Raw genomic sequence first — 25,456 nt, 5'->3', positions numbered from 1 at the left:
TTCCACTCTTGGGAATTTACTCAAAGGAAATGAAATCAGAATATGAAAGAGTTAACTGCACCCCCATGTTTATTGCAGCTCAATTTACAACAGCTAAGATATGGAACCAACCCAGATGTCCATCAACTGATGACTGGATAAAGAAAATGTGGTATGTGCATATATAATGGAATACTACTCAGCCATAGAAAATAATGAAATTCTCTATTTTGCAACAAAATGGATGCCACTGGAAACCATTATGTTTAGTGAAATAAGCCTGTCTCACAAAAACAAATACATGTTTTCTCTGACTTGTGGAATACAGAATACCAAAAAATATAAGAATGAAATGGTCACTTTGGGATATGATTGTCATTCTTACCTTATGGTTATGTGCTTCTGGAACTGAGGCCTTCCTACTTTTTACTTGTTGAATATTATTAATGGCAAGTTAAGCCCATGAATAAAGAGTGAACTAAAATTATGTCCTTGCATAAGCATGAAGAGAGGGGAGGGGCAGGGTTGGAGAGTCTAGGGGAATGAGGGAAGTGTGGTTGTCTTATTGGAACTGTACATACGGAATACGTAAAATAGGTCCTCTTTATAATTAAATTTTTTTAAAAAAGAAATTTGTGCAATCGTATTTCTGATACTTTATGTATTACATACTTTTTTAATCTCTGAAGACTTCTGGGATCTTTTCTGTATGTGCAAAACTTCATGATGATGTGTCTCAGTAAAGTTTTTTTTTTAATTCTTATGAATATATAAGCACTTCAGCTCTAAAAGATTATCCCTTTTTAAGATTGATCGATTGATTAGAAAAGCAGAGTTACAATGGTGGGAGGAGAGATATCTTCCATCCACTGCTTCACTCCCCAAATGGCCACGACAGCCTGGGTTGGACCAGGCTAAAGCCAGGAGCCTGGAACTCCATCAAGGTCTCTCTTGTGGGTGCAGGGGCCCAAGTACTTTGGCCATCTTCTGCTGCTTTCCCAGGCACATAGCAGGGAGCTGGATCAGAAACGGAGCATTTGGAACTCAAATCAGTGCTAGACAGGATGCTAGCCTTGCAGGCAGTGGCTTAACCCACTACACTACAATGGCAGCCCTTGAAAAAAATATCTTGAATCATTTCATTGATAAATTTCTTCTCCCATTAAAACTCTTATCAAATTTTTACTATCAATTTTCGATCTCCTTAGTATCTTTAATGCTTTTTATCTACACAGCCAATCAACCTGTATCTCCTAGTTTCAACAAAATGGAGTTTTTCCATTTCTTATTCTCCTTGTGTTTGATGTGACTTTTTAAGAGCTGGAGCTGAAACCTTTCACTATGCCCTCTTCAAAATGGGCCTGACAGGAGCAGACAAATAGCCTGGCAATTAAGATGCATGTGTCCCACATCAGAATACCGGTTCAATTCTCAGTTCTGGCTCCTGACTCCAGCTTCCTGCTAATCCAGACCCTGGAAAACAGCAGTGATAGTTCAAGTAGTTGAGCTCTTGCCATATGTGGGAGACCTGGATTGAGTTTCCAGCTCTTGGCTTCAGCCCTGACCCAGCCCTGACTGTTGAAAGCATTTGGGGAGAGAATCAGCAGGTGGATCTCTCTCTCTCTCTCTCTCTCTCTCTCTCTCTCTCTCTCTCTCTCTCCTTCTGTTCCTCTCTCCTTCTCTCTCTCTCTGTTCCCTACCTCTCAAATAAATATTTCTAAACTGTTAACTGTAAAATGAAGTCACTGTTTTGCTTTCTATTGTTTAAAGAGCCTTAAAGTGTGTGTGTGTGTGTGTGTACTTCATTTGAACTTCCAACGACAGACATTACAAAGGGAATTACCACCACACACCTGCAGCCCAGGAAGCTTATCATGAAGATCCCACTGAATATTGCTTAATCCCTCAAAAATCTCCCCATTTCTCATGACTTCAATTTTTTTAATCTATGAGACTTTTTTTTAAACTATAGGAGTTTTAAGGGAAATATGAGTTTCTCCATAGAACTACAGGATTAGCCACTATTTTAGGATACCGCGGTGCTGAGATTAGAGCTATTTATCAAAAATCACAGAGCACACTCAGGAAAGCGAAGAGGTGGAGAGCTGCTGGGAAGCCAGTGGACTGCACTCTGACGAGAGCAAGTGCAACCGGGCTGGGAGCTGCTTTTTAACGCAGTGCACAGCACATAAGTGAGCACAGCCACTGCCTGCTGGGACACAGTGCCCTGGAAAGCCACCTAGGAGCCAAATCTGTTCTTACTTTGAAAATGTTCAGAGTTTCCTTAAATACCAAATATAAGTGTCTGAGCCTCTGATTCCTTGTACCTCATTTGCTGACTTCCAGATAAGTGGAAGACCCTGGGGAAAGAACTGTTTGGATTATTACACTGTGAAGGACTCCTGGTGTAATTAGCATTTGAGGCTGTCTACCCTAGCCGAGTGACAGAATACAGGACGGCACTTTATTTATCCAGGATCCCTGAAGAAGGAGGGTTCCAGGTAAAGTGGAAGTCCTTTAAATATGGCTTTGGTCGGCCAGCGCCATGGCTCAATAGGCTAATCCTCCACCTGTGGCGCCAGCACACCAGGTTCTAGTCCCGGTCGGGGCGCCGGATTCTGTCCCAGTTGCCCCTCTTCCAGGCCAGCTCTCTGCTGTGGCCCAGGAGTGCAGTGGAGGATGGCCCAAGTGCTTGGGCCCTGCACCCGCATGGGAGACCAGGAGAGGCACCTGGCTCCTGGCTTCGGATCAGCGCGATGAGCCATCTGCAGCGCACCGGCCACAGCGGCCACTGGAGGGTGAACCAATGGCAAAAAGGAAGACCTTTCTCTCTGTCTCTCTCTCACTGTCCACTCTGTCTGTCAAAAAAAAATGGCTTTGGCTCCCCAGCCCCACCTGCTCGAAGTTTCAATCCCCTTGGATTGGAACAGAAGGCTCCAAAGTGATATTGCTTAGTGCAGGCTGTGGACCTCAGAGGCAAAGAAGCAGAAAATGCGCCCGTGTTGTTCACTCAACCCCGCAACGTGACAATGTGCGACAGGAGGTGCCTCTGGACTTTACTACTCGTCCTTATATAGAGGAAGAACCACGCCGTCTTGTAATGATTGAGACAAATGTCTAAGGCCCTGTGCCACCCGCACCGGGGGATTCTGCATCACCAGCTGGGACAGGCAGCTGTGTCTGCACCCAGCACTTCCTGCTGGGAGGACACGGGGACCCAGACCCAAAAAGTATGACCCACCGAGGCTTGGAAGGGTTCTTCAGGAAGAAATCTTGTCTCTCCAATCTGTCTAAAATGATATAATTTTGGGCCCGGCACTGGGGCATAGTGGGTAAAGCCGCCACCTGCCGTGTCAGTAGCCCATATGGGCGCCAGTTCGAGTCCCAGCTGCTCCACTTCCAGTCCAGCTCTCTGCTGTGGCCTGGGAAAGCAGCAGAAGATGGCCCAAGTCCTTGGGCCCCTGCATCCACGTGGGAGACCCAAAAGAAGCTCCTGGCTCCTGGTTTCAGATCAGCATAGCTCTGACAATTGTGGCCATCTGGAGAGTGAACCAGCAGATGGAAGACTCTCTCTCTCTCTCTCTCTCTCTCTCTGCTCTGCCTCTGCTTCTCTGTAACTCTGCATTTCAAATAAATAAATCTTTAAGAAAATTAAAAAGTAAAATGATATAATTTCTTTCTGCCTCCTTTATACAGAATATATTATGCTTGTGGGGTTTGTACCTGTTTCTATACTATTTCTGTCTCCTCCCTTGCTGTCACCTATCACTTCTCAACTCTTGGGATGTCAGACTTCAGCCCATAGCTTTCAGTCTCCTAGGGAACCAGAAATAAACATGATGTTGAGATTGTATATAAAATAAGATTCGGCCTGGAAGGCACACACCTGTGATAAATGACATGCAACACTGGATCTCAGCAGAACCTCTGAACCAACAGCTCATAAAGTATGGTCCAAGAGCCCCTGTGGGTCCCCAAGATCCTTTCAGGGGTCCACAAAGTCACAACTCTTTTCATAAAAATACTAAACCATTCCTGTCTTTTCCCCTTCATTCTCTCAGGAAGAGTAGAGTTTTCCAGACTACATTACATGTGATATCACATTTTTGAAGGCAGAAACAGCTATAGAATCCAGCTGTCTGTCTTTCAGTAAAACACTGAAACAGGGTTGGTATTGTGGTGCATGGGGTTAAGCCGCCTCCTGGGATGCCATATTGGAGCGTCTGGGATCAAGTTCACCTCTGCTCTCAATCCAGCTCCCTGCTAATGCACCTGGGAGGCAGTGGATGATAGCCCAATACATGAGTTCCTGCAGCCCATCTGAGAGACGCAGATGAAGTTCCTAGCTTCTCACTTCAGCCTGGCCCAGCCCAGCTGTTGCAGGTGTCTGGAAGGTGAACCAGGGAATGGGAAACGTCTCTCCCTGTCTCCCCTACTTTCAAATAAGCAAATAAATATTCTTTTTAAAAAAAACTGCAGAGATTTGCAAAAATATAAAACAATGACATTATTCTCACTGCTTGTTTTGTGGGGAAAAGTCACTTTTCATATAATATATACATACAAATATATATATATATATATGAAAATAACATCCTTTCTTTAGACTTAATCAATAATCATCATTATTCAGAACAACGGCAGAACTTCAGAGAGGGGTGGGCCTTTGGCACAGCAGTTGAGACCCCCTTGTGACACCTAAGCTGCACATCAGAGTCTTGGGTGAGAGTCCCAGCTCTCAATTCCAGCTCTCTGCTGATGGGCACCCGGGGAGGCAGCATGTGATGACTGAAGTATTTGGGTTCCTGCACCTACGCGGGAGACCTGGATTGAGTTCCAAGCTCCTGACTTCAGCCTGGCCCAGCCCTGGCTGTCGTGGAAATTTAGGGAGTGAGCCCGTGGAAGGGAGCACTCTCCCTGTTTTCCTGCCTTTCAAATAAATAAAAATAAGTGATTTTTTAAATAAAAGAATTTCAGAGGAAAGCCCCTCAACTCCTCTGAGAAGCAAAAAATTTAATCCCAAACTCCACACAGTTCATAATATTTATATTAATATGCAATAGGTTCATGTTTGTGGTTTTTTCATTAATTATTACAAAAATAGTAGGTTTTTTTTTTTTTTTTTGACAGGCAGAGTGGACAGTGAAAGAGAGAGAGACAGAGAGAAAGGTCTTCCTTTTGCCATTGATTCACCCTCCAATGGCCGCTGCAGCTGGCGCATCGCGCTGATCCGAAGCCAGGAGCCAGGTGCTCATCCTGGTCTCCCATGGGGTGCAGGGCCCGAGTACTTGGGCCATCCTCCACTGCACTCCCTGGCCACAGCAGAGAGCTGGCCTGGAAGAGGGGCAACCAGGACAGAATCCGGCGCCCCAACCGGGACTAGAACCCGGTGGGCCGGCCCAAAAATAGTTTTTAATGTTCTCTATTTGAATTTCAGATACAGTACATATTGACAGATACAATCCATATCAACAAAAAGTCTTTGGAATTTTCAGTGATTTTTAAGAGTGCAAAAGCTTTCTGACAACTAAGTTTAAGCATCGCTCCTCTAGGCAGCCTCTTTTGAGAAACACAACCTGCTCAATGACTTCCTTCAATATGCTGAGAAGTAAAGCTTGGAATCTTTTCCTTACGTCTTACCTCAGTTTCCCCAAACAAACTTTTTGAATTCATATTAACTTTTATAAGAGGAGAGAGAGAGTTGGGTATTCCACAGTCAAATCAAACAAAGTAAGATGCACAACTCAAAAGCCCTTAGAAATTATTTCTCAAAGCTGCACAGGCACTGACCTCTCAGATGTTCTAAAATGGAAAGTGACTTTAAGGCTATCAAATTTCTGCTTATGTGGCCTTTCAGGGTTCCTCACATGTAGGATAAGTTGCTGGGTGGTGGTGTTTTTAATTAATTAGTGTGTCCCAAACCAGTTTTTCCTTTAACAGCTCTTCTGGAGAAAGGTTGGATTGGACTCATGGAGAGCCATTCGTGGGTACTCTGTCCTTTCAAAAAAATAACTATATATTTATTTATTTATTTGAGAAAGAGATGGGCAGAAAGCTTCCACACACTGGTTCATGCTCCAAATGCCCATCACTGCTGGGGTTCGACCAAGTTGAAGCCCCAAAGCCAGGAGCTGGTGACTTGATCCAGGTCTCTATATGGATGCCAGGAAGTCAACTACTTGAACCATCATCTGGTGCCTCTCAGTGTCCGCATTAGCAGGAAGCTGGAATCAACAGCAGAGTTGGGACTCAAACCCAGGCACTCTGATGTGGGACGTGAGCACCCCCAGTGGTTTCTTAACTACCAAGCCAAATGCTGTGCCTTGCTCATTTTTAAAAATTAATTTTATTGTCCATACGATGGGAATAATTGTGAAGATACTTTTCCATAAGTGTTCTATTTGCCTATAGACAACTAGATCATACGTTCACTTAAACTCTACCATTTTCTTCCCATTACCATCAGGAAAGCCCAGTGGGAAGTGACCACTTGTTTCCATTTCAGCACATACAACTTTCATTTCAGTAATTAAATTTGAAGCTTGGGGTTATTTAATCAAACAATGGACTTCCGTTCCCTAAGAAGTATTCCAACTATGAATGTTCACTTATAAAGAATTTTGAGCCTTCATAAAAGACTAAAAATAGAAAGTTTAGCACTTGCCTTGATACAAATTATTGCAATCTTTTTTCCATATTCAGTTGCAAATACATTTTACCACTAATCTTAAGGTGAATTAGAAATAAATGTTGGGGAAAGGAGTTTTTTTGAAACACTCTTACCAAACAAAAGCAGAAACACAAAATATAAAACACACAAAGAATTACACTCTTTGGAGATAAGTGACTCCATCAGAAACCTTACCTGTTCAAAGACAGAACTTGAGAAGGAAACCCCAAAATTCTCTGAGAAATCAAAATTTAAGCACAAACTCCACAAACTTTTATTTATGGAGAAAGTCTTTAATCTCTTAGAATTGATTTAGTCATAACTTTTTTCACTTTTTAATTAATTATTGAAAAGCAGAAAGAGACAGGTAGACGGACAGAGATTTCCCATCTACTAGTTCACTCCCCCAAATGCCCACAACAGCAGGGGTTGGGCCAGGATAAAGCCAGGAGCCAGAAACTCAGTCCTGGTCTCCCAGCTGGATGGCAGGGACCCAAGTGCTTGAGCCATCATTGGCTGCCTCCCTGGGTGTGCAATTAGAAGAAAGCTGGGATTGGGAGCCGAGCTGGGACGCGAACTCAGGCATCTTGATATGGAACGTGAGTGTCTCACGCATCATCTTAACTGCTACACAAAATGTCCACCTTTAGTCTTAATATCGACCAAGGGTCAGCAAACTAGGGGTGGGCAAATAGGCTGCTACCTGTTTTTATAAATAAAGTTTCATTGAAACAAAGCTGCATTCTTTTGTTTACATATTGTCTATGGCTGCCATTGCAGCAGAGTTGAGTAGCTGCAACAGAAACTATATGGCCCACAAAGACCTTACATAAGTTTTCCAACCTCTAATTTAGATAAAGTCTAAGAAGATAGAAAATTATACATTCCAACCCAAAATAGATTAGAAGCTGCAAAAGATGGTCAGGGGAGAAATCCCAGAGCTGGCTATGCTGGTCTATGCAGGGAGAGCCACTGTTGCCCTGATGTTGAAGAAGCAGACTGAAGAACTCTGACAGGAGTCCTTAGAACTGAACTGTCTAGGACGCGGGTTGAAGAAGCTCCCTTCCATCTAAGGCAGACAACTTGGAAGGCCCAGTCCTGCTCCAGTGGCCCCAGATGGTTGGTGGAAGCCCTGGCGGCAATCCTGCACAGATCAGCTTCTCCCTCACCCAGTCCAGTCCTCCTCATCTCCTTCAGGTACCTCTCCCAAAGCAACCCTTCTGCACCAGCTTCCATTTCAGTGTCTGTTTCTAAGAAACTCAATCTAACACTGTATTGAGAGGCATGGAAATCAGTGTTGGGGTCAGTCCAAGCAAAACGTCAAGTAACTCAATAGGCATTGATCACCCCCTTGACTCCTGGCACTACACTAGGCTCTGTAGCAAATAAAATGGGAGAAATACAATCCCTGCTCTCAGGACCTGGCACGTTGTATATTGTCTATGACTGCTGTTATGCTACCCAAGCTGATTAAAACCTACCTAAGGGGAGGATAAGCTGCCCAAGCTATTCTAAGATGAGGTTCATTGTCACCGCCACTGTAGGTAGCTTGGGAGAGGAAAATAAGAGCGAAAGTTGGAATAGCTGCCCAACATCCGGTTGAGGGGAATAGGCAGTCATCATGAAGGTAGGACTTGGCAGGGAGCTTCAAAGACTAGCAGGGGTTCACGATGGGTGGAGACAGCAGCAATGCAGGAAGTAATATACGGAAGGGACTGAATTCAGGAATGGAAAGAGCAAGTCACCTCTTGGAGATTCAGTTGTGGCCAATTTACCAGAAAGTTGGGATGGGGCGGAGGGCAGGAAGAGATGTTGTTTGAAAGAAACATAGGTAGCAATCAGCTCAGGGAGATTCTTGAAGACCAAGCCAAAGAGTCTGTTGACAACAACATGCAATAGGAATGATTTTGAGCAGAGGCAGGATGACATCCAGAGATAATTTGGCACCCTAACTAGCAATTCTAAGAACTCAGGAAGGCATTATTAATTACTACACCAATTCTATAGTGAAAATGCTTTTATTAGCCAATAGGAACCTTAAAATAATACAGAACTTGCAAAGGCTTTTCATGTGCCTTTTTAAAGAGGAGTTCATTATATTCATTGGAATATGCAACATAAACAATAAAGTAAATGGTAAAAAAAAAAAAAAAACTACTATGCCAGGACAACAGAAATAAACTAAGATGATCCCATGCAAACCAGGATGGTTGCATAAGCAGAAAGACAATATGATCAGAGTTATTCTTTCAGATAACTAAGACAGTAGTACATCAATTACCTATTGCTGTGTAACAAGTCACCCCAACTCAAGACAGCAATAACCTATTAACACAAAATGCGGGGAGTTGGCAATTCAGACTGCTCTCAGTGGATAGTTCTGCCAAGGTCTTGCCAAGGCTCCCTCTTGTGGCTGCAGCAGGCTGCAAGTGCTAACTAGTCTAGGTTGGCCAAGCTGATGCACACAACAGTTGGTGTTGGCAGTCCCAAAGTGCCACAGGTCCACTGAACTATGTGTCTCCAACAGTCTAGTCAAGCTTTTCCCATGAGTCCCTTCAGCAAAAGAGGGCAACCATTTTTCAAGTCTTTGCTTACGTCACATTTGCTATCATCTCATTGGCCAAGCAAATCACATGGGTAAGCCCAGAGGCAGTGTGGGAGAGGAATTCTCAAGTCCCAGAGATAGGGAGTAGAATTTCACTGGCAATCTTGTAGAGACACTGAGGCCAGTGATAGGAAATAGAAGAGTTACCTGCTTAGAAGTGGGTGTTCTGGCATAGTGGGTTAAGCCACTACCTGTGATGCCAGCATTCTATATGGACACTGGTTCAAGTCCTGGCTGCTCCACTTCCAATCCAGCTCCTTGCCAATGTATCTTGGAAAACAGCAGAGGATGGCCTAAGTACTTGGGTCCCTGTCACCCACATGAGAGATCCAGGAGAAGCTCCTGGCTCCTGGTTTTGGTCCAGCCCAGCTCCAGCCACTGTGGCCATTTGGGGAGTGAATCAGCAGATGAAAGACTTCTCTTTCTCTGTTTCTCTCTGTAACCTTTCAATACATCAAATAATTTAAAAATAAAAAAAAAAGATTTCCCTGTCTTTAAGAAAATGTAGTAGTAGTTAATGCTGGGGAGTTACAGGTACTGCAGTGAGAAGACAGAAAGAAGCTTGATGATGGCTTCAGAAATTACAAAATTTTTGGAAACACCACCAAGGATCATGAACGAGGACACCTACACATTGAGGGAAGAATGCTGGACAGCAGCAAGCCCCTTGACCTCAGAAAGCAGGCCACTGTGGCACCCAGACTGCAGCCTCACACCTTCCTCCAACAAAGCCTGCAAAGGAGGAGGGGCCCTGTGATGTTAGTCAAACAGCTGACTTGGTATATGGTGTTGGTGTGGGAGATAATGAACTGGTACACAAGGGAAGGGCCAATGGTCAATAAGCACAAGGAGGAGCTAATATTTGACGAAGCAGTTAAGTTGACCAATGGGATACCTGTATCCCATATTGGAATGTCTGAGTTTGAGTCCCAACTCCTCTTCCAATCCTGGTTTCTTGATAATGCACATTCAAGCACTGGAAGCAGCAGGCTGTGGCTTGAGTACTTGAGTCTCTGCACCCATGTGGAAGACTGTAACTGAGTTCCAAGCTCCTGGTTTGGCCTGGCCCAGCCCCAGCTGTCATGGACATTTGGGGAGTGAGCCTGCAAACAGAAAATATTTCTCTGTCTCTTTCTCTATATCTCTCTGTCTTTCAAATAAAAAATAAAGGGAGATGAGCAGCAGGAAATCATAATGAGATGCAAAGGAGAGCCAGCTGCATTGAGAGAGAAGTTGAAAACAGGAACTCAATCCAGGTCTCCCACAGGAGTAGCAGGAACTCAACTACTGGAGCCATAACCTGCTGCCTGCTATGATCTGCAATAGCAGGAAGGGGGAATTGGAAGTGGAGCCAGGACTCAACCCCAGGTGTTGGATAGGGGATGTGGGTACATTAACTGACATCTTAAATGCTACGCCAAACACCCATGTCGGACAATATATACAACTTTTTAAATTGGAGGCATTAAAAGGAGTAAGCTTCCAACATGAATGTTGTAGAATCCTCTATTCCTCAGATAATATTACAAGATAAAAGCACTTTAGATTATTTTGATTATTTTAAGAAGAGGATTAAAATGTCAATGATGCTCCATATCCCCACCCTCATGGGGCCTGCAGTCTGGATGGTGAGGGGCAGTCACGAATAACTACACAAATATTTACCTGGTTAGCACTGCAGTGGGTTGGGGCAGAGACTCCTCCCCAGCCACCCTCTCCTTCTATTCAGTAATGAGTCTCCTGGGGCAGCAGCAAGGCGCTTGGCTGGAAAGTGCATCTCCCAGCCTCCCTCTGAGTCAGCTTGGCTAAAGATACACAGGGTTCTGCTTCTAGGACAATGTGTGGAAGAAGTAAAACACTGAGTATCTTTCATCATGGCTAATTAGGACGCACCATTTTGACCCGCTACAGTTTCACATTTCAGATGGTCTTCAACTGACTTGTCATTGTTTATCTCAGTGGTTTACATTAATTTTTGATTGTGCTCCTACTTTGTGCCAGGCATTGTGAGAATACAGACAAATAAATCTTAAGAAGAAACAGTTTAGTTCCTTGAGTCCTACAGAGGCTAGAGTTCAGGCTAAAGTTGCCAGGCTTAGCCAATAAAACACAGGATGCCCAGTTAAATGGAAACTCAGATAAAGTATGTCCCAAATGTCACATGGAACATTTGTATTAAAAAAAAAATTGCTGTTTATCTGAAATTCAGAGTTAACTGGATGTCCTCTATTTTATCTGGCAGCCCTAATCCAGGCCTTTTTTGTCTGTAAGTAACCAGAAGACATTTCAGTTTTTGGGGTTTTTTTTTGTTTGTCTGTTTGTTTATTTTGTTGTTGTTGGTTGGTTGGTTGGTTGGTTTGGCTTGGTTTGGTTTTAAAAGATTCATTTGCTTGTTTGTTTGAAAGAGAGAATGAGAGAGAGAAGTCAGGAGCCGGGAACTTCATCCCGGTCTCTCACGTGGGTAGCGGGAGCCCAAGTACCGGGGCCATCATCTGCTGCTTTCGCTGCTTTAGCAGACAGCTGGATCAGAAGTGGAGCAGCCAGGACTTGAACTAGTGCTCTGTTACGGGATTGTAAGCAACAGCTTAACCCACTGTGCTACAATGGTGGCCAGAAGACTGTGAAACCAAGTAGCAAAAGAAACAATTAACAAATTACACTTTCTTTATGTTGCCAACTCTTTTAATTCATTTCAGCCACCCTAACTAACCTGCTCATTCTGTTCATCAATCCAAGCCACAAGCACTTAGGCAGACTGCTGACCCATAAAATCGAGCAAAATCAAATGGTGCATACCACGACATGACCTGGTAGCTGCTACACAGCAACAGGAACCGGAGCCACAGACAACAGCAAATTGTAGTAAATATCAATGTGAATGTAGTGCCTGAGTCACGTGAGTCCCAGGAGAGCTTTAGCTTCCCTGGGGTGCACCTGGGGGCATCCCAGCCGAGAACCCTCCTTGCTGGGAGATCTGCCCTGAGAGACCCCTCTCTCCAGAGCCTGGTTTCTTTCAATTCTCTACTAGGCTTCCTGTCTAACTTCCAGATCAAGAAAGTCTGGAGAAACTTCAGATAAACACTTCAAAATTATTTCCTGGAAGCTCCCCAAACCCAACATGTGACTCCCCCTCAGTCCGCATAATTGAAAACAAGTTATGTAATTCCTGCTTCTCGGGGCAGGAAGGGCTGTGCACGCCCGCCGGGGAGTGCAGAGACTCCGCCTGTCGTCTGGAGTCACATTTGAAATAAATACACAGAGGGAACTGTGCAGAAACGATGAATAATGAAATGGTAGAAATAGCAATTAAAGAGCAGTGGGGACCGCAGAAGCTATTTCTGTCTCTCACTGAGAATTCCTGATGGTTTGGGTTAGGTGTTTACTTCCAAGGATTGTTTTGAATGTCTGGAACACACTCCCTGCATGACACCCATTATTTCCAAATGCATACAATGGACGGCTCTGACCTATGTCGGGAAGGACTGAGAAACAGCAAGAGGCTAACGCTAAACAGGCACGAGTCTCCTTCGTTCCACCAGCTAGCCCAGTTCTTCTCAGAATCCATTCTCTGATGAGGAAGGTAGCTCCTGGAGAAACCGGAAGGAATTTAAGTTTGATTTTTCCCTCCTTTTGGGTTTCTTTAGTGGTCAACACCTTCCGGTCCATCTTTTCAGAACAATAATCTCTGGGATGGTGTTGGAATCTTCCAGAAGACAGAAAATGAAACAGAAATTCACTGTGAACCCTACAAATATTGCATTTGTGGTTGTGTCTTATGCTCTAACTGCACACTTTCAGGATAGTGGAGGTATTTTTAAAATACTCAGTTGTGGAGATCTCTTTAAAATACTCATGATCCTGGAATCTTGATGGCAATTGATGTGGGCAATAAATATATTGATTTTTTTAATCCAGGTTCTTTAAAATAATATTTTATTTATTTGAAAGGCAGAGTGACAGAGAGAGGCAGAGACAAAGAGATCTTTCATCCCCTGTTCACTCCCTAAAAGACTGCAATAGTCAGGGTTGGACCAAGCCAAAGTCAGGAGCCAGGAGCTCCATCTGGTGCAGGGGCCCAAGCACTTGGTCCATCCTCCACTGCTTTTCCAGGCACATTAGCAGAGAGCTAGATTGGAAGTGGAGCAGGTGGGACTCGAACCAGCACTCAGATATGGGATCAGGCATCACAGGCAGTGGCTTAACCCACGGTGCCACAACACAGTCCTAACCCAGGTTCTTACTTCCGGTAGATAGAAACACACAGCAGTGACTGTTATCGTGAGCGAATGAAACAGGTTTTTTTTTGGCATTCACGCGCAAGTGTGGGCTGCCCCTCACTGAGAAATACCAAACAGGAGTGGGCCAAAGTGTTGCTCATAAACCAGGAGAAAGGAAAACCAAAAACAGTACCTGTAATTGGGAAGAGCCGTCCAGGAGTGGTAGAGGACAGCGGGACAGGTCCATCGGAGGCCGTCCAGGTGCAAACAAGAGCAATAGGTCAAGTGCGTTCCGTTGTAGAAAGAGCGAGAATGGGAGCAGCGTCTCCAGCCCTCCAGACGGGGTCCCGGCAGAGAGAGCGAGCCGTCTCCCATCTTCTGTCTTCCACTTCTTTTTATAAGGAAAGAGGTGGTATCCCAACTGGAGACACAATGGAGCAGGCCTCTGGTCCCAGATGCGAGAGATGCACCCTGGGAAGGTGGGTGTATCACATCAACAGTTAAAGGGACAGGGTCACGTTACAGGTATACAAGAACTCCAACTCGCCTAAACTTTAACTAACTGCCTGGTTACACCATGTCACAATCACTATACTTTTTTTTTTTTTTTAAGATTTATTTATTTATTTGAAAGGCAGAGCCAGAGAGAGAGAGAGAGAGAGAGAGAGAGAGGTCTTCCATATGCTGGTTCACTCCCCAAATGGCCGCAAAGGCCGGTGCTGAGCCAATCTGAAACCAAGAGCTGCTTCCAGGTCTCCCATACAGATGCAGGGGCCCGAGCACCCAGGCCATCTTCTACCGCTTTCCCAGGCCATAGCAGAGAGTGGATCAGAAGTGGAGTGGAGCAGCCAGGACTTGAACCGGTGTCCATATGGGATGCCGGGACTGCAAGCAGTTGCTTTACCCACCACGCCACAGCACCAACCCCACAATCACGATTCTTAAAAAACTCACACGAGGGGGCCAGCACTGTGGCACAGCAGGTAAAGCCACCGCCTGCAGTGCTGGAATCCCATATGGGCACCAGATCAAGTCCCGGCTGCTCCACTTTTTTTTTTTAAGATTTTTTTTTTTTTATTTGAAAGACAGAGTTACAGAGAGAGGTAGAGACGGAGAGAGAGGTCTTCCATCTGATGGCTCACTCCCTAGATGGCCACAGCGACCGGAGCTGCGCCAATCTGAAGCCAGGAGCCAGGAACTTCTTCCGGGTCTCCCACGTGGGTGCAGGGGCCCAAGGACTTGGGCCATCTTCCACTGCCTTCCCAGGCCATAGCAGAGACCTGGATTGGAAGAGAAACAGCCGGGACTAGAACTGGTGCCCATATGGGATGCCAGCACTTCAGGCCAGGGCTTTAACCCGCTGTGCCACAAATGCTCCACTTCTGATCCAGCTCTGTGAAAGCCTGGGAAAGCAGTAGAAGATGACCTTGGACCCTGCCGCATGGGAGACCTGGAAGAATCTCCTGGATCCCAGCTTCAGAGCAGCCCAGCTCCAGCCGTTGCTGTCACTTGGGGAATGAACCAGCAGTTGGAAGACTTCTCTGTCTCTGCCTCTGCCTCTCCCTCTCTGTAACTCTGCCTTTCAAATAAATAAGTAAATCTTTTAGAAGTTCATGTGAATAACTAGAAAAACACAAGTAGATTGCTGGTGCTATAATGCCTTTGCGGCCATTTGGGGAGTGAACCAGCATCAATTACCAGAACCACATGAGGATTCTGTAAAAATGTGGATTCCTGGATCTTGCCTCAGGAAAGTGGAATCAGCCTCTGGGTTGAAGGTTCCAGGGATTTGAAGGCCAGCAGGTTCCCATAGTCTCACTCCAACAGCACCCACACCCTGTGGGGAAACCTCAGGACGAGGAGACTGGAAGCAAGCAGGCAACATGTGGGTTGGTTTTTATAAGATTTTATTCATTTATTTGGAAGTCAGGATTACAGAGAGAGAAGCAGCAACAGAGAGAGAGAGAGAGAGAGAGAGAGAGAGAGAGAGATATCTTTCATCTGCTGGTTCACTCTCCAAATGACTACAATGGCCAGGGCTGGGCCAAACTAGCCAAGAGCCAGGAGCTTCTTCTGGGTATTCCATGTGGGTGCAAGGCCCAAGCACTTGGGCCATCTTCTGCTGCTTTCCCAGGTGTGTTAACAGTGAGCTGGATCAGAAGTGGAGCAGCAGGGACTTGAACCGGTGCCCATATGGGAAGTCAATGCTGCCGTCAGTGGCTTAACCAGCTGCACCACAGCACAAGCAACAAGTGGGTTTTTTTTTTTTTTAAGATTTATGTATTTATTTGAAAGGCAGAGTTATAGAGAGCCAGAGGCAGAGAGAGAGTCTTCCATCTACTGGTTCACTCTCCAGATGGCTGCAATGAATGGAGCTATGCTGACCCAAAGCCAGGAGCCAGGAGCTTCTTCCAGGTCTCCCACACGGGTACAGGGGCCCAAGGACTTGGGCCATCTTCTACTGCTTTCCCAGGCAACAGCAGAGAGCTGGATCAAAAGTGGAGCGGCCGGGACTCAAACTGGTACCCACATGGAATGCCAGCACTGCAGACCAGGGCTTTAACTAGTTGCACCACAGCGCCGACCCCACAAGTATGTTTTAAGAGGAAGGTTCACTCAGAAATTTCCCAAGTCCTGGACAGAACTAAATAGGCCAGTCACTTCATTCACTCACTCAACAAAAATGTTTTAAAAGTCTAATATGGGCCGGCGCTGCGGCTCATAGGCTAATCCTCTGCCTTGCGGCGCCTGCACGCCGGGTTCTAGTCCCAGTCAGGGCGCCGGATTCTGTCCCGGTTGCCCCTCTTCCAGGCCAGCTCTCTGCTGTGGCCAGGGAGTGCAGTGGAGGATGGCCCAAGTGCTTGGGCCCTGCACCCCATGGGAGACCAGGAGAAGTACCTGGCTCCTGCCTTCGGATCAGCGCAGTGCGCCAGCTGTAGTGCGCCAGCTGCGGCAGCCATTGGAGGGTGAACCAACGGCAAAGGAAGACCTTTCTCTCTGTCTCTCTCTCTCTCACTGTCCACTTTGCCTGTCCAAAAAAAAAAAGTCTAATATGATTTACTTACGAGATGGCAGCAATAGAAGAACATGACTTATTCTCTGCCACCAGGAAGCTCAGTATCTACTCATTCATTCATGTCTTCACCAAATATTTGTAAAACACAGGCTATGTGCTAGGTACTGTTCTGGATGCTAAGCTGCAGTGGTGCACAAACAGTTCCTGTCCCCTGGCTATGGTATTCAGCACAGCTTAAATCCCTTTCTCTTTTTTCAAATTTATTCCTAAGCAGTTTATTCTATTTTATTTTTTATTTTTAATTGACACATAGTTATTGTGCATATTTATGGGATAACATATTTCTATTCTTTAAGACTTTTTTATTTATTTGAAAGGCAGAGTTACAGAGAGAGGGAGAGACAGAGAGAGAACCTTCAATCTTCTAGTTTACTCCCATAATGGCTGCAACAGCCAAGGCTGGGCCGGACTGAAGCCAGGAGCCAGGAGCTTCTTCTGGCTCTCCATGTGGGTGCAGGGGCCCAAACACTTGGGCCATCCTCTACTGTTTTCCTAGGTGCATTAGCAGGGAGCCAGATCTGAAGTGGAGCAACCAGGACTCAAAGCAGCACCTATATGGGATGCCAGCACTGCAGGTGGCAACTTTACCCACTCCACCACAACACTGACCCCTGGAGTGCCATATTTCAATACATGTAAGTGATGTTTAATAATTGGAGTAAGTGCCATATCTGTCACTTCAAACTGTCAAGCTTTTGTCATTTCTTTGTGTTGAAAACATTCAAAATCCTCTCTCTAGAAATTTGGAAAGATAACAATTGTTACCACATAGTCTTTCCACTGTGCTAAGGACACAGGCAACGTATGAACGCGGCCTTGACTACTGGATTAGCAGTTCTTGGAGCAGAACCACAGCACTTGCACGATGTGGAGGACAGATGCCCCCTTGAATTCTACACCTGGACACTTGCCTCCACCCTAGCCCTAACCATGAGCTTTAGGGGCTGCCCAAGTGGGATCACAGCACGTGCAAAGGGAAGAAGCTGCCAATACATACGGAAAGTTCAGAAATGATGGATAATCTAATGTGGCCTAAGTACAGAATACCCCGAGGGGAGAGGACGTGGCTGGAGATTTTGCTGTGGGTGGCTGAGACCCCAGCGGCAATCTACAGTGTGTGAAGTTCCTTGCATTCCAGATGCCCCTCACTCCGTGTGTGACAGTCATATGATCCATCTTCTTTTCTTCTAAAAATTCACTTTGATGGCAGGGTAAAAATAGAGGTTGGGAGAAAGGCATGGAGACCAATGGAAAAATAAAGTAGCTATTGTAGAAGTGTCAGAAAAGGTAACAAATATGAGTATTCCAAACTGTTCATGGAAAAATTGAATTAAAAATAAGCTTATTTTGGTGCAAAAAAATGTTGAAATCCATGCATATTTCTTTCCATAATAAATATTTCCCTGCAAATTCTTTGAAGAGCTCTCATATTTCAGTTGAGGCAGTGGCCTACATGGAAAGGAAGCTGGGGCCAGCATTGTGCCCAAAGCAGGTTAAGCCACTGCCTGCCGTATTGGCATCCCATATGAGCACCAGTTTGAGTCCCAGAAGCTCCACTTCCAATCCAGCTCCCTGCTAAGGCACCTGGGAAAGCAGTGGAAGATGGCCCAAGTGCCTGGGCCCCTGAAACCACGTGGGAGACCCAGATGAAGTGCTTGTCTCCTGGCTTTGGCCTGGCCCAGCCCTGTGCTGTTGCAGCCATCTGGGGAGTGAACCAGCAGATGGAGGATCTCTCTCTCTCTCCATCTCTCCCTCTCTCTGTAACTGACTTTAAAATATATATATATATATATATAAAATTTAAAACAAGCACAAAAAAAAACATAAGAGCACAGAAAGGTGGAAGTAAAAGAATGAAACACAACTCACAGTGGCCAGTGGAAAACAAAGAGCACACTGACCAAGTACAGCTGGAGAGAGCTGGGACAGGGATACGGGTTCCCAGGGGGACTGGCTGCACCAGGAAGCCGTTATCTCTGCACCCAGGAGAACATGGGCAAGGAGCAGTCACTGGAAGCAGGAAATTGCTTGAAGCTGTGGTGGTGCCTTTGCTAATCCACAGAGCTGCAGGAAAGGAGCAGACAGATAAATCCCCCCAAGTCTCTCATCTCCTCGTTCTGCATTCCTGCAAGGGGCCCCTCATTGGCCAACCCCAGCCAGAAGCCAGACCCTGAAAGAGGATGGGTCTTGCTGTCCACAGTGATCAACCACCTGACAAGAAAGGGAAGAAGTAGGGAGAGGATCTAGATGTGCAAACAGGATACATACAGAACCTAAAGTTAGTCCTGAGTTAGCAAATACGCCAAGACACATGACAGAAGCCAAGGCAAACACAATCTACAATGTAGACCCCAGAGTCAAAAACGCCCCTGGAGATAAAGGGAATCACTCCTGATAACAAACCATTCATCCCATCAGGAAGCTCAGTCTACACTGTGTGCTCCCAACAACACACCCTCCCAACGCCACACACATACAGCCTGAGCATGTATCCATCTTGCGATAAGACAAAACGGAGCGAGACCTACTAAACTCTATCAGTGAAACAAGGAAGAACACACTTCTCTCAAAGTAATTCGTAGATCGAGTGGACTGGCAGAAATCAGAAGATTTGAAGAGAATAAATAACAGACGTGAACTTTGAGCATGTGAAGAGAGTTAAATACAGTACATAGAAAACACGCATTCTTTTCAAGCACACATGCAACATTTATGGAAATTGATCAGATGGCAGGGCACAAAGCCAGCCTCACATGTCAAAGGGTTTAGTGGCACAGTCTCCATCAGTGACACTGATACCGCTCAGTGAGAAAGCAGTAACAAGAAAAAAAAATGAGTTTAAAATCTGTTAAACACTCTTGTAAGTTATGCATGCAAATTTAGAATAGAATAAAACTTGTGGGATGCAATACAGAACTTAGACGTTAATAACTTTTAACATGTATTTTCACAACCAAAACTAAAAAATATGGGCCAGTGTTGTGGTATAGCAGGTTAAGCTGCTGCCTGCAACACCAGCACCCCGTAAGGGCACTGGTTCAAGTCCCAGGTGCTCCACTTCTGATCCAGCTCCCTGCTAATGCATCTGGAAAAGCAGTGGAAGGTAGTTCAAGTGTTTGGGCCCCTGCACCTGCAGGGGAGACCCCAAAAAAGATCCTGGCTCCCGGCTTCAAATCGGCCCAGGTCCGGCAGTTGTAGTCATTTGAGGAGTGAACTAGTGGATGGAAGACTTCTGTCTTTCTGTCTCTAACTCCGACTCTCAAATAAATAAATATATTTTTTTAAATTAAGCTTCACATCCAAATGAAAATGTTAGATGCTTGTTACTGGTTACTCCCTGAGCGCCACTCCAGACTCACCACTGGATTCCAGCCTCACTGGGGCCAAGGGCAGTGACCTGTTGGCTTATAAAACTTGATGTCATGAAATTCATATTTATTAAATAAAAGCTTTCGGTTAAAAAAAAAAAAAACTGTGATGTCCTGGTTAGCTCCCTGTGAAGCTCTCTACCCACACTTCCTCCAGTTCCGCCTCACTGACGTCAGGGCCGCCCCTCCTGTAGGATGCTTCTACTCCCCTCACAGCTTCACCCCAGGTCCCTAAGGCCCTGCACCCTTCCCACCTCCCAGACTTCCCACTCCTTCTCCTTCCTTGTCTCCCATAGCCCATGTCACCTTCTAACTGAAACGCCACTAAAATGTGAGCTCCATGCACACAGGAATTGTTTGCTTTGCTTTCCTAAGTGCTGTCATTGCTGTATTAGAAGATGATGGAGGCCGGTGCCGTGGCTCAATAGGCTAATCCTCCGCCTGTGGCACCGGCACACTAGGTTCTAGTCCCGGTCGGGGCGCCAGATTCTGTCCCAGTTGCCCCTCTTCCAGGCCAGCTCTCTGCTGTGGCCAGAGAGTGCAGTGGAGGATGGCCCAAGTGCTTGGGCCCTGCACCCCATGGGAGAGCAGGAGAAGCACCTGGCTCCTGCCTTCGGATCAGCACGGTGCGCCGGCCACAGCGGCCATTGGAGAGAGTGAACCAACGGCAAAAGGAAGACCTTTCTCTCTGTCTCTCTTTTCTCACTGTCCACTCTGCCTGTCCAAAAAAAAAAAAAAAAAAAAAAAAAAAAGGAGAAGATGATGGAGAAAGGCTTGTTTAATGATGGATGAAGAATAGAGGTGTAACGTATGAAAGAATGGCAGGAAAACAAAAACAAAGAATCAAGAAAGGAAAATCTAAAGACAAGAGCAGGATTTTATATGAAAGAAAACATACATAAAACAAAGATAATTTAGCAAAGCTAATAGTTGGTTCTTTGAAAAGACAGGAAAATAGACAGACGCCTGTCAAGTGCAGCTAGGAGAAGGGAAAGCCCCACCAAACAATGTCAGCAATGACCCCGAGCACTCAGCCACGAAGGCCGCGGAGATGCACCAGATCCAGGCATTACAAACCACTGCATGCCGGTCAGTGCGAAAACTGAGATGAAAGGCACATTTCAAAACCAAAATAAAACTAATCAAAGCTGACCCAACAGGAACTAGAAACCCTGAAAGAGCCCCTTTAAGCCTATTTACAACAGAACTTCCCATGTGGAAAAAAAAGACCAGACCCAGAAACCTTCTTCGACAATTCTATGACATGTCAAGGAATGGATCGCAGGAAACTTACACAAATGCTTCTAGAAACAAGGCATGCCCCACAATCCACTTTTGAAGAGTGGCATACCCACTGCCGGCAAGGACAGCAAATAAGGGACACTGTTATGAAAGAAGATGCTAAAACACCAGGTTAAACATAAATCATTCAAGTCTAACCATGTGCAGGAAAGGCCACTGACAATGACCAGACTTGATGTAGCCTAGGATGCTCAGTTGGCTCAACAATAGAAAATCAAATAATGTCATTGGCCATATCAAAACATGGAAGAAGAAATGCCATATGATTTTCACAGTAGAGTTATGAAAAGTATCCAATAAAATTCAACTTTCATATATATCTATACATAATTATTCAAATGAATGAGAAATACTTTATGAACCTAAAGTCAATGTAATACAAATTTCTCTGACTTTATCTTTTATGGGAGGGATTGGACCATAAACCAATGGAATAGAAGGGGGACTAGAAATAGACCCACACTGGAGAGTAAGGAAAGGATGGATTATGTTAATTAACACTGCTGGTAACAAGTTAAAATGGAAAAAATGAAATGCAATCACCACCTAACACTATACACAAAAATCAATTCAGGTTCAATTAGACTTAAATAACAAAGATAACACTCTAAAACATAGAGACAATAATATAGAAAAATCAATTTATGATCTTGGGTGTGAAAAGCTAGGTTTTTTTTTTTAAGATTCATTTTATTTATTTGAAATGCAGAGTTACAGAGAGAGAGAGAAAGAGAGAGAGAGAGAGAGATCTTCCATCCACTGGTTCAATCCTCAAATGGTCGCAACAGACAGGGCTAGGCCAGGCTGAAGCCAGGAGCCAGGAGCTTCTTCTAGGTCTCCCACATGGGTTCAGGGACCCAAGCACTTGGGCCATCCTCCCCTGCTTTCCTAGGCACATTAGCAGAGAGCTGGATCAGAAGCAGAGCAGCTGGGACTCAAACCTGAACCCATATAGGATACCAGCACTGCAGGTGGCAGCTTAACCCACTATGGAACAACACTGGCCCCAAAAAGCTAGTTTTTTTTAAAGACCCCAAAACTGACCATTATAAAGGAAGAAATGATAAATTTGACTATGTTGGATTAAGAAATGTCTGTGCTTGAAATTTATATCGCTGCCCTCCGAATCTTCGCTAGCATCAAGGGTGGTGCCCACACACACTGTCAACGTCTCTGCTCCTTTCCAAGGCTGGCTCCTGCCTCAGCAGCCCAAGTTCCATTCCTTGTTACCTCCTTCCGGTTCTTGTCTTCTTCAGGTTCTACTTCCAATGGCTTCTTCCCAGCCTTAGGACACCCCCTCTTCCGCGATGAGACAGCCTGCCCGTGCCCCGGGGCGCTCGCTTGCTGATTGGCTTCTCCTGAGAAGGCATCTAGGCTCACCACCCCCACATTCGTTCCCCTCTTCCTGTAGGCTCGCTTCTGCCAAAACTGACAATAAAGTGAGCCCCTGTGTATCCAAAACCCAGGTTCAAAACAAAACCATCCCACCCTGTGTGTCTCCCCCGTCCTGATCTCTTCCTTCCCCAACTCACCCTCTAGGGTTTACATCCAGACGTTCATGCTAATCATGCCTATCCCATACTTTCACCACCCATGTATTCCGAAGGTATATGGTGCTTAGTTTCTTTGTTTGTTTGTTTGTTTGTTTTGCCCTTGTGTAAATATAATACCACGTGTCTTATTGAACTTGCTTATTTAAAGATGTTCAATCTCTAGTCCCGGTCGGGGCGCCGGATTCTGTCCCGGTTGCCCCTCTTCCAGGCCAGCTCTCTGCTGTGGCCTGGGAGTGCAGTGGAGGATGGCCCAAGTGCTTGGGCCCTGCACCCCACGGGAGACCAGGAGAAGCACCTGGCTCCTGCCATCGGATCAGCGCGGTGCGCCGGCCGTAGCACGCCAGCCGCGGCGGCCATTGGAGGGTGAACCAACGGCAAAAAGGAAGACCTTTCTCTCTGTCTCTCTCTCTCACTGTCCACTCTGCCTGTCAAAAAAAGAAAGAAAGAAAGAAAGAAAGAAAGAAAGAAAGAAAGAAAGAAAGAAAGAAAGAAAGAAAGAAAGAAAGAAAGAAAGAAAGAAAGAAAGAAAGAAAGAAAGAAAGAAAATGGAGGGACCGGCACTGTGGCGCAGTGGGTTAACGCCCTGGCCTGAAACGCATCCCATATGGGCGCCTGTTCGAGTCCCTGCTGCTCCACTTCCGATCCTAGGAAAGCAGTAGAAGATGGCCCAAGTCCTCGGGCCCCTGCACCCATGTGGGAGACCCAGATGAGGCTCCTGGCCCCTGGCTTCAGATCAGCGCAGCTCCGGCCGTTGCGCCATCTGGGGAGTGAACCAGCAGATGGCAGACCTCTCTCTCTGTCTCTGCCTCTCCTCTCTCTGCGTAACTCTGACTTTCAAATAAATAAATAAATAAATCTTTAAAAAAAGAAAATGGAAACAGGGGAAAGGTGGACTTTGCAACAAGTGAGACTGGAGCAACTTGGATGCCAGTTAATAAAATGAATCTTGACTGGTCCCTACATCACACAGTACATAAAAATTAATTTGAGATGAATCATAAGCTGAGAAGTGCAGGGAATTTAAAAGCAAAACAAACAAGCAAAGCTTCAGAGGAGCCACAAGAAAATATTTTTATGACCTTAGGGTAACAAAGATTTTTTAAACAGTACATTAAAAAAAGCTTGACATATTTTTGAAAATCAAACAATAAAACTTCAGTAAGAAATTTCGTCTATCAAAAGACATCATTAGGGAGTAAAGTCAATCCAGACTAGGAGAAAATACTTGCAATATATAGCTAACCAAGGATGTGGTCCAGAATGATATTTTGTTCTGAAATAGGTAAAGTACTAACAATTAGGCCGGCGCTGTGGCTCACTAGGCTAATCCTCCACCTTGCGGCGCTGGCACACCACGGCAGCCATTGGAGGGTGAACCAACGGCAAAAGGAAGACCTTTCTCTCTCTCTCTCTCTCTCTCACTGTCCACTCTGCCTGTCAAAAATAAAAAAATTTTAAAAATACTAACAACTAAAAGTACAGTAAAAATCATTGAACTGCCACAAAGGAAGATAGACAAAAAATAAATATATGAAAAGATGCTGAGCAATCCAAAAAGATACCACTCTACACTCATCGGAAAATTAAAATTAAAACTATCAAGAGGTTTAGTGAAACTGTGGGAAAACTGAATGTCCTATACACTCCTGGTGGGAGTATAAATGCGTACAAACACTTTGGAAAACCATTTGGCAGAATCTCCTAACCCAATAATGTTCCAGTTGGTATACAGGCAGGAACAGGTAGCGCCTTTGTCCACCAAAACCCATGTATAAGCATGCTCATAGCAGGTGCTGGGCCTGGTGGTTAAGACGCTGGTGTCCCACCCCAGAGGACGTCCTTCTGATTCCCGGCTCTGACTCCGACTCTTGACTCCAGCTTCCTCCCAGTGCAGTCTCTGGGAAGAGGTGATGGCTCAAGGAGTGAGGTCCCGGCCACCCACATGAAAACCTGGCTTGAATTCCAGCTTCAGGATCCAGGATGGCCCGACCCCAGCCATCACTGGCATTTGGGGAATGAATCAGCAGGTGGGAGCCCTCTCTCTGTACCTGTTAAATAATTAAATAAATGTCATGAAAGAATTATCTTAGGAGCTCTATCCATAACAACTGTATGACATGGCTTTTCATACAACGGAACGGCTGCACAGGAGAAAGAGTGAAAGGAAGAAAGAGTATAGGGAGGAGCATGAAGAACAGAAGGAAAGAGGGAGGAGGGAGGCAGTGCTGACAAATGCAGTAACCTGGGTGGACCACTTAGATGTTATGTTGAACATAAAAAGACAAAAGCATAAAAACAAACAATGAGGATTTGGACTTGGGTTGTAACGGTGGCCATGGTAGTCAGACTAAGGATACATTTTGTAGATGGGGCATCCCATGTTCGATCCAGCTCTCTGCTATGGCCTAAGAAAGCAGTGGAAGATGGCCCAAGTCCTTGTGCCCCTGCATCCGCATGAGAGACCCAGAAGCTCCTGGCTCCTGGATTCGGATCAGCTCAACTCTGACCATTGTGGTCATTTGGGGACTGAACCAGCAGGTGGAAGACCTCTCTCTCTCTCTCTCTTAACTCTGCCTTTCAAATAAATAAATAAATCTTTAAAAAAAAAAAAACTTAGCTTTAAAGTTCCTAAACAGGCTTTTGAAATTTTTGGCAGAGATAATACTCTTGAAATGTGAGACTTTTG

The 25,456-nt window shown here is 45.3% G+C and overlaps 1 long non-coding RNA gene across 1 annotated transcript in view; it reads right to left on the bottom strand.

Moving 5' to 3' along the window:
• The window catches only part of LOC127490183 (uncharacterized), a 37,947-nt gene extending 23,168 nt beyond the window's left edge, over window positions 1–14,779 (bottom strand). Inside the window, exon 1 of the long non-coding RNA XR_011388399.1 lies at window positions 13,665–14,779. This is a non-coding gene — a long non-coding RNA (uncharacterized lncRNA). The remainder of the gene's footprint in view (window positions 1–13,664) is intronic.
• Window positions 14,780–25,456: the final 10,677 nt, after the last annotated feature.

Source organism: Oryctolagus cuniculus, chromosome 4, assembly GCF_964237555.1.
Source record: "Oryctolagus cuniculus chromosome 4, mOryCun1.1, whole genome shotgun sequence".
In the NCBI taxonomy this organism is placed as follows: Eukaryota; Metazoa; Chordata; class Mammalia; order Lagomorpha; family Leporidae; genus Oryctolagus; species Oryctolagus cuniculus.
The sequence above is the reverse complement of the archived record's forward strand: the minus strand, read 5'-3'. Positions and strand labels throughout refer to the sequence as shown.